We start from the raw sequence: 9662 nt of genomic DNA on the forward strand, positions 1-9662 counted from the left end.
ATATACAATAATAAGTATATGCTCTATTCATTACATCATCGCGACACGTCTAACAAAAAATGAGCAGTACTGTCTTACTTACTTAGAAAAATTATTTCAAAACTGGAAAGTTGTCTGCTGGTTTCAAATTCGTTAAATCTTAGAAAAATCTTGTCTTTACAGTCGTTCGATTCCAAAGTGTTAAATAAATTTTTCCACCAAACTAGAGCTAAAATATGTGGTCAATATATTCTAGGCTAGTCTAGAGTAAAATAAATCGATTAAGTAGAATTAAGAAAATTATGGCAAACCTTTTGAAAATAGTAGTTTTAAGCAAACGAGATTAAAGATTCAGGTTTTTACACTATAATTCCCACTTAGGATAAAAATATTAAGGCCATGAAAGTTTATATTTAAATAAAATATAAAACAGATTTCAACTCAGTTAATAAATGCATTTACCGATGTGGTCCGGTAAAGAATGGACTTTGCCTAACTTCAAACTATAATAAAGTTACATTAAGTAAGAATATAATTTGAAATTATTTACGGGGCTCAGTTGCCGCGCCAAATATAGATTTACACATAAGCATTTTAATCGGACAAGGACGTTAGGCGGTAAAAAGTATTATAGTACGTAAAATTATGTCGACTTATTAATTAAATGTTAGCTGAAACCATGAGGCAAAAAAAAAACATCTCTTATAAGTCAGTTGATACAATTTGACAAAATTGTCGAGAGATTTCTAATTTTTTCGGCGAGATGAATGTTAAAAACCATAGTTCACAACAAAGGGTACAAAGGGTAAGAAGCCCTTGTTGCTTTGATCAATACTGTCCTGCAAGCTTTCCCAAAAATTTTCCAGGCATAATATATGACGAGTCAAAGGAAAAACACTTCCTAGAAAATCAATACCATACCAGAGAGTTTAGTTGAGAAAATTATGACAATAGTTCTCTAAGATGCTAATCGATTGGACTTGAAAATTAATATATAAGGTGATATTTTAGCAGTGTAGAAATTCGTAGAAGAATAGCTGCCAAACCAGTTGTCAAAGTAAACTTTTGAGTTCGGCATTTATGTTCAAATATGATTCGGAAAATTACCATACCAAAGGCATATCGTGAAACGTGTAAGACATATAGCGTTCTATGGACGCAAACATTTGGTGGCCTTGGAGATCCGAAAAAATTGAGGTTCATACAAATCCGTGGCAGAAAAGCACTCAGAGTTTTAACATTGCCTATTGAGAGACTGCTGCCGTTAGAACAAAACGTTTGATTATAGTTGGAAACCGGGGTCGAGTATATACCAAGAAAGCTCAGTTGATGGCGAAATAGCCGGAGCAGTAATCAAGAATTAAAGAAAATGGCAAATAAAGTATTATGAACTTAAGTATATCGCTTGTTAAATGTGTTTATTATGGTCTTGTTCTGCTACACCACGGTGTAATATGGAAGTGGAGCAGGCTTAGCAGTTGATGTTAATTCAATTGTCGCGAACTTTAATTAAGTCTGTTCTCTGAAAATGACTTATTTATGCACACACATACGGATACACAGTCGCCTGAATAGAAATGTGGCAGCACTTGTCGTAAACGCGAACATAAATAAACTTCCAGACAACAAAAACGAGGGTGCCGTTAGTTTCAACCGATCACCCATCGACTGCTGTCAGCCTATGTACACTCGTATGTGTGTTAGTATTTGATAGTCAAGTGCAGTGTTTATTTTTAAAACAACTGTGTTCTGAAGTCGCTGAGGCCCGCCATGCAAGCGTACGGTGCTTTAACTCAATCATTCAACACTGCCCCCGAAAGTCGTATACTCACTTGGACTTGCCTTACTCAGTTATAGTAGTTGCAGTATGTTTGCGCTTGTCTCGCACTTCCCACACTCCCATATTTAGTTCAATCGCATGCAATGTACCCTGGCACGCAGCCGGTCTGCGTAGATCAACACCGAACAAGTACAAGAAGTGCAGCATGGTGTCTTTTGGACCCCTGCTTTGCGGCATGCCCGCTATCTGTCTGTATATTATCAACTACGAATGGTGGGAGGTGGCCCGGTGTCAGCGAAAACAGATTTCATGAGTTCTGTAGAAAATCAGTTGCATACGTAATTACGTACGTTACGTACCGTATATACTATGTACTTACATTAATAGATATGTATGGAGGAATGATTTTGTAATATACTGGTCGCAAGTTAAGTTTTATTGATTAGACGTCAAGCTTAGCGATTAGCTTAGAGTCAAAGTCAATTAACAAACTTTTGTTGTTTTTAGAAAAAGTTTTTGCTAAACCCAATTACAGATTGGAACTATACAGATTGGAAACACATAACTTCTTCAAACTATTATTATTACCTTTATTTATGTTTCCACTTTATAGATTCAGGGATCTCTAATATATTTTTTAAAAAAGGTTTATTGACTGGTAACAATAATCGTTGTAATCTGTAAAGGATGGGGAATTCTACTGCTTTATTCACCTCATTTACTTTAATGCGTCAACCTAAGAAATATCATACCAAAGATTTTGTCAATGATTTCTAGCGTGACGACTTAAAAGATATGAGTGCGGCACAATTTAATTCCTACAATATCTTTTCCAAAAGGTAATAAGGTCAAAAAGTAATATTACGTTGGAATTCTAGGCCCTTTGTGGGGATAAATACTAAATTCACTTCTGGAATCCTCCTGAATAGCACTTCTTCTTAGTCATTGACGCTTGCTCGTGTTTTTCTGAGCAAAATAAAACTTGGATTTGACACCAAGGCGCTTATTTTTTCTGAATGTAGAACCGAAAGTACCGTAAAGTAAATATAGGTGTATTTCATTTGAGAAAAGTTTCAGATCAAAACCAGAATATGGAATTTCAAATAAGAGAGATAAAAATTAGAGAGAGCAGGTCAGGTCTACGTAACCGAAACGTACGCGGATTTACAAATACTATCTAGGAGCTGCCACCACGAGGAATTCCCCAAGCTTATTTCGGATACATTTTTTTATAGCAAGCAGATGTCTTTTTGTCCAAAGTTACGATTGATGCAAAAATTATATATTAATATTCAAAGCTCTTTATGGAACACCTGACTAGTCTAATGCTGGTAAAGTTTTGCTAACTGTAAAACTCGCTCATTATTACATACTTACATACATATGTATATCTATATAAACTTGTATGATTTTTTTTATTAAATCAATTAGCATTATGACAACGATCATACATACATATGATATGTAGTACAGACATTTATAGATCGTCATTAAAAGACATTAAACTTATCTGTAATTACTTAATGTGTCGACGATTTGAATGATTTCACAGTTATAATGAACATTTGAACTCGGTTTTGTTAGCCAATATTTATGCATTCAAACTCGTGGCGCCATTTAAGTTTAAATCAAGATATACGAGTACATACGTACATATGTATGTATGTACATATCATGAAATATATACTATATTGACTTGGTGTGGTTTTTAACACGTCTGAAAATAACTTTCGTGACTATTAATGAATATTTACTACTTTACGATTTAGTTGAATACCTGAAATATTAGTAAATTTACAGTTTATTTTCTAATATTCAGATTTTTAGCAAAGCTTTGAGTTACTTATTTTACATGTTGTACTGGGGTTCGTTTCATCTAAATAGTGACTATAAAGATGAAATTAATCGATTTTTTGCCATTTGTTTGTTTATAAAAAAAAGGAGCCCACAAATATGCAAGACAATTTGATTCATGCAATTTGTATGTTCGATTTGCCACTCTTCTAAGTTTGCCGATTCGAGAATACTAATTTCTTCAGATTATTTCATACCAATCTCAGTAGCATTGGTTCACAGTCCAGAGAATGCACAATCATCTGCTGAGTCATGATATTGATTGGTATCGTCTGATTAATTAACGAATATACAAATACAATAGAGTCTTAAAATTATTTTTTCTTTCTATTCTAAGCTAAAAAGATATAAAAGTTTATTGCCTTTTGGTAATAATTCGATGCTACTTATACTGATTTTATGCCCATAATGCCGAAACAAAGCGCTAAAGTAGTGATGCGTTACATTAAAAATATCCGCTGACTTGTTTAAACTCAACGTGTTTTGCGACGTTATTAAGAAAAATTCACATATTTGTCCATTATAGTCCCATAAAATGTGACTACTTCACTAAAAAGAGACCTTTTGAATCGACCTTAGTACAAAATCAGTCGATGCAAGCCGATATCAAAGATTTGGGGTAATTATGACTTCCCACTTTTATTTAAAGGTCTTGACGGTTACAAGTTTTATCAAGTTGTGCACCTGCTTCTCTATATCTCGATATGCTAATAATTGCAGGATATTGATGTCGGGCATTGAAATCCATGACATGTGTTTGAAAGTAAACGCCTATCAACACGTTCTTTCTCGCTTCTTCACTGCAAGGAGCCTAGAATTTCCCCCTGTAAAAACCACGGCAATCATATTTACATATTAACAAACCGGCGAAGGAATACATATTAGACCTCAACATTTTAGTCGATGTTATCAAAATTTATTCCATGTTAAAAGATCGGACTTTTTCTTTCAAAACTAAGTGTATATTTTGCGGCTTTAAATATGGCGTACCGTGTATTTTTTAAATAAAAATTTTTTATTGAACAAAACATCATTTACTACAAGTATGCCTTTTTTATTTTCAGATTTGGCAACCCTAGTGTTGTAATCTGGCAACTCACAACTTTATTGTAAAGTTTAACATTTAACTATTTGTGTTATTTACAGTAACAAAAAATATTCATATTCACCAAAAATTTGAATTGAAACGCACACATTTTCGCGCGATTTTTTTTTTTTACAACTTTCGACGCGGATTAACGCAGCAACAGTGCATCGATGAACTTATTTCAATTTTTGGCGATGAAGCCTCATCAAGGACCAGTGCTTATCGATGGTAACGAAAGTATTGATGCCGTGCGCAAATTGATATCGTGACATTGAGACAATAATGAGACCAACATACATTCAATATTGCATGAATATTTGACTGAGCAACAAATTTGTTCACGTTGGATCCCACACCATTTGTCAATCACTCAAAAAAAGGTTCGATTGGTCGAGAGAAATGTTAAAAAAATACGATACCGTTGCTTTGAAACACGGATATGACTTTTTGACAGATGGATTTACTCGTAGAGCACGAAAGTAAATAGCAGTCAACTCTATGGGTGTTTCCAGATGCGAAGAATCCAACAAAAGTTGTTCGCGCACGAAGCACTTCCAAGCAAATCAGCAATGTAGAACAGTAAATCGTGTCGTACACAACCATTTGTTTGACAGTTGTCTTTCAAGAAATCAGGTAAACCAACCATCGAAGACGGATCACACGAATTTGAGCACTAAAAAAATCGATTTAATATTAGTCCTGACTTGACACCGATTGAATTCTTTTTATTCCCGTAAGTAAAAAATAAACTAAGAGGTCAACGTTTTTCGATACCTAAAATGGCCGTAGACGCGTTCAGATCACGTATTTTAGAAATACCTCAATCAGAGTGGCAAACGTGCTTCGAGAATTGATTTAAACACACACAAGTGTATAGATCTTAATCTTATGTTTGTGTTCTCTAATCTCGAAATTTAAAAGGTAGCCCTCGTAACATTTAAAGTATGCTGCTAGGTTGGCAAGATTAGCAAAAGCAAATGTAGGGCTAGCAATAAAAATAAGCTTCTTCACTTGCTGAAAAACCCACCTTCTAAATAAATACCCATAACTTTACTCCAACATTGTATACTTAATAAAAATTATATAAAGATATATACTTGTACATAATTTATGTAAATATGTATGTATATATATGAATATATATATATATATTCCTATCATTAAAAACTTACCAAATAAATCCAACACCGAATGCGGCACCAAAATTCACTGATCTGCTCCAAAAGCACTAGCTGCACACGCACTGGTTAAAGCCACTCGCGCCACCCACAATAAACCATGCAATTGCGAAGACTGGCTGTTATTGTTATTGTAGTGGATATAAATATATCTGCGAACGCATGAGTTCCAGTTAATTCTTTACTATAGCCAATATTTACTTGTTCAATTTATCGTTGATATGATAACTAAATTCGGCTTTTTATTACTCCACATACATATACACACATACACAAAAATACCCTTATATGCATACACACATACACGATCGCTATCAGCCGGTGATAGCACAAGGCATGATATGCTTTATTATTATTATTATTATTTTATTATTGTTGTTATTAATGTTATTGTAAATATTGTATTAATTAATTATGCACACAGCGGAAAGCAATGAATTCTGCGCCCATTTTTCGATTTAATTTTTTTATTGTTAATTCCACTGCAACGTTTTTTGTTGCGTCTTCGCGAGTACACCGGCGACATTAGTCACCTTGTCAGTTAATCTGGGAGCGAATTAGCTTTTTTGTAAGTGTCTGCGGACATAACATTGCGATATATACAAGTACATGTGTACATATGTATATGTATGAGTTTTGAATAAGTGTGTTGATAAATAAAAATTTAAAGTAACAATCAGTTTTTAATTAAAAATGCCGGGCACGTTGGTTGGATATTCACGGCAATATTGTCGTATACAGTTGTAGGTAGAAAAATTGCAACGCTTAATTTTTAGTGCTTTTAAGGATAACTAGTGTATATATATAGTAGTAGTATATAGAAGTTTACAGGCTAAATAATATATGTATATTAGCGGTATTTATATTGGTTTTTATATGAGAAGCAGTTCTGAGACATTGGAGAAAAGGATTTATATAACATTCGATAGATATCTAAAAAACTGAGGGAAATATGGAATTTTATTTCAGATCAATAACTCAAAAACTGGATGACTAGTTTCCGTATACATATACAGACAAACGGATAGACACACATTGCTAAATCGACTCAACTCGTCACGCTGATCACTTATGGTATATACATATACACTTTATAGGGTCTCCGACGTTTTTTCTGAGTGTTGTAAAAATCGTGGCAAACTTCATATACGAGTACGCTGTTCACGGTATAAAATAGAAAGGAACAAAACTGACCGGCTTCAGCTGATAGAAATTGCGATACGAATGGACAAACATATATACATAAGAATTACGGGTCACGTTTTGTGAGAGGTAAACTCCTAAACTACTGAACCGACTGAAATTTTTCACAGTGCGACCAGTGTGATCCCACTTAAAAGATCGATTAGTTCATATTTCAATTTTGTTAAAAATTAAAACATTTCTCAGAGAAAGTTTACCATTTAACTTTCGTCGTGTCTATAAATAAGTCCCAAAGCCAAAAATATAAATTTTCGGTTTAGATTTAAATATTCATTATTTTTTTGATTGATAAAAATTTCTATCCATCATTTTTAAAATTATTATATTTTTATTATGTTTTTCTATTTACATTTGTGTTGGATAGCAACGCGTGGCCGCATCTAGTATTATATATATATATGCATGTATATCGTTTATATTATATACATATTTATTTATTTTATTTTATTTTATTGCTCGTAACTGTATCTCCGAAAAATACCCAGACTGGCATGTTGCTTTCCGCATATTACTTAATTAATAAAACAGTTGTGGACACTGATTCTTTTCTGTTTATATATTTTATACACATTTAGTGTCATGCCACAGCCCTGAAATATTTTGAATACATAATTCCAGGTTGCGTTGTGTTTAGTAAGGGACCCAAGATATTTCCTAAATATAATATATACTTACATATGCAACAATGTGCCTGTCGGATTCTTACTATTATCGACTTAGTATCTCCTACCCCACAGTTTAGGCATCAATTAAGAAGCTGTCTGAAGAAATTTACTATCTTGTAGTAATTTAAGTGCGTAGGTAATACGTAGAGTATACCTACATCGCAAAATACCGTGTGGGCCATATCCTGCACGAAATATTGCGCATAAGAAAGCTGTCAGAGCGATGTGTGCGGGGTTTGCTCACCATAGCTGTGTTTAACGCTGTTTAAAGCCAATACGAAAGAGTTTTTACATCGTTTGGTGACCGTCAAGGAAATAAGAATCCAAAGGTACACACCAAAAGACCAACAGCACAGTCGAAACAGTGAACTGCACTGCGCAAACCTGCGCCGAAGAAAGTGCAAACTGTCCTATCGACCGGAGTGATAACCACCGTCTTCTGAAATTCAGAAGGTGTTATCTACATCTAATGCTTGAAGGAAGCGTTTTGTTCTTCTCATATGGTTTTACCCTTTTGGCAAAGAAAGGAGTGCTCTTCCACTATGACAATGCACCCGCTCATCTGAGCCAAATCGAATTTTGCTATTCGGCATATTTGGCTCCGTACGATTTAAAATTATTTGAACAATTTACTTGCCGGATCGAATGCTTACTTTGAGTCGAATGAGTAGTTTATCGCCACCACGGAGCCCTAATTTGCGAAAACGTATTTTACAGACAAGTCAAATAGTTGGAGCATCGTTGGCTCACGTATATCGAGCTAAAAGGAGACAATGTTGTGAAATAATTCGTAATTTGTTAAAAGTTTTCATTTTTCTTTTTAGGCTAAGTACTTAACGGACCACCCCCGTGCAGAGACAGTTTTTATATACCGATTTGACTGTAACTTAAATAAATTTAATGAATGAATGAATAAATGTGTTTAGCCAAACGTAGCTGGTCTGCCAGCCTTTGAAGTATTCCGACCAATTTCATATAACGAATCACTTGCTAAGAGATATATCTTTGTATGTAAGTATTTACACCCACTTGCGTCCATTATTTTAACCACTCACAACTAATGAATAGTTTTATATGCGGGCGGAACATGTGTTACGGGGTATTACACATAATTTCGTTTAACTAACGGTTAACGCTGGCTTATAATGCAGGTGACTTTGGCTGACTGCTGATTGTAGTCATTTCAAATACAAACAATGGTTATGAATTAAATAAATAATTATTGCCGATGACTTTGATTGTAACATTTTATAAAAATAACTGTTAAAAATTAAACAGTAAATTAAGCACACATACATAGTACATAAGTATGTACGTGTAGGAAAAATTATTGAAAATAATTATTTACAACAAAATAATCACAATTTGTTTCTCTCACACTTCATTTAAATTTGCGGTGCGGTTTATTATTTTTTGCTTTATTTTATATACATACTTTCACACGCTTTTATAAACAACGCTCACACTTAAACAAAATCGAACAGCGAAATGAGGCAAAGTTTATCTTTAAATCGATTTTCACACGTGCTTTCAATAATATTTAGCGATAACATATAAACAACGGTAAGTGCTTTTCTAATTTAACAGCAGAAATGTTTAAAACTGATTTACGCTTCTATAGGTACTTTGCTGCGCACACTCCAACCGTGCGGCCAACCGACCACGACGCGCGATATATGAGTATGAAACGTCCGCGCACTTTGGCGGTTCAATGAAAACTTCAGAGCATTCGACGGCGAGCGTTTGTTGAGCGATTACGTATTTAGCTGCCGATGGTTGGAATGGCAATGGAGACCTTAGCGATTAATGAGTTGCAAACTTGGAAGTGCTAGCGGATATAAGCGTAAATAGTTACTCATAAAAGAAAATGCCATTGTTTGCGAGTCAAACATGTGCAACAATAAACGACAAAATAT

The 9662-nt window shown here is 34.2% G+C and overlaps 1 protein-coding gene across 7 annotated transcripts in view; it reads right to left on the bottom strand.

Annotated features, from left to right (window-relative positions):
• Positions 1-9539, bottom strand: part of Buffy (BCL2 family apoptosis regulator buffy) — a 33929-nt gene extending 24390 nt beyond the window's left edge. Inside the window, exons 1-2 of one of the 7 annotated variants that reach the window (XM_070108968.1) lie at positions 9182-9539; positions 5873-6106 (exon numbers count right to left, since the gene is read on the bottom strand). The gene's annotated coding sequence lies outside the window, so the exon portion shown is untranslated. Of the gene's footprint in view, positions 1-5872; positions 6455-9124; positions 9144-9181 lie in introns of those variants that run through there. The other 6 variants (XM_070108967.1, XM_036375619.2, XM_014235728.3 and 3 more) reach the window with 6 other exon arrangements.
• Between the last annotated feature and the right edge of the window lie 123 nt (positions 9540-9662).

This window comes from Bactrocera oleae, chromosome 4 (genome assembly GCF_042242935.1).
Source record: "Bactrocera oleae isolate idBacOlea1 chromosome 4, idBacOlea1, whole genome shotgun sequence".
NCBI lineage: Eukaryota > Metazoa > Arthropoda > Insecta > Diptera > Tephritidae > Bactrocera > Bactrocera oleae.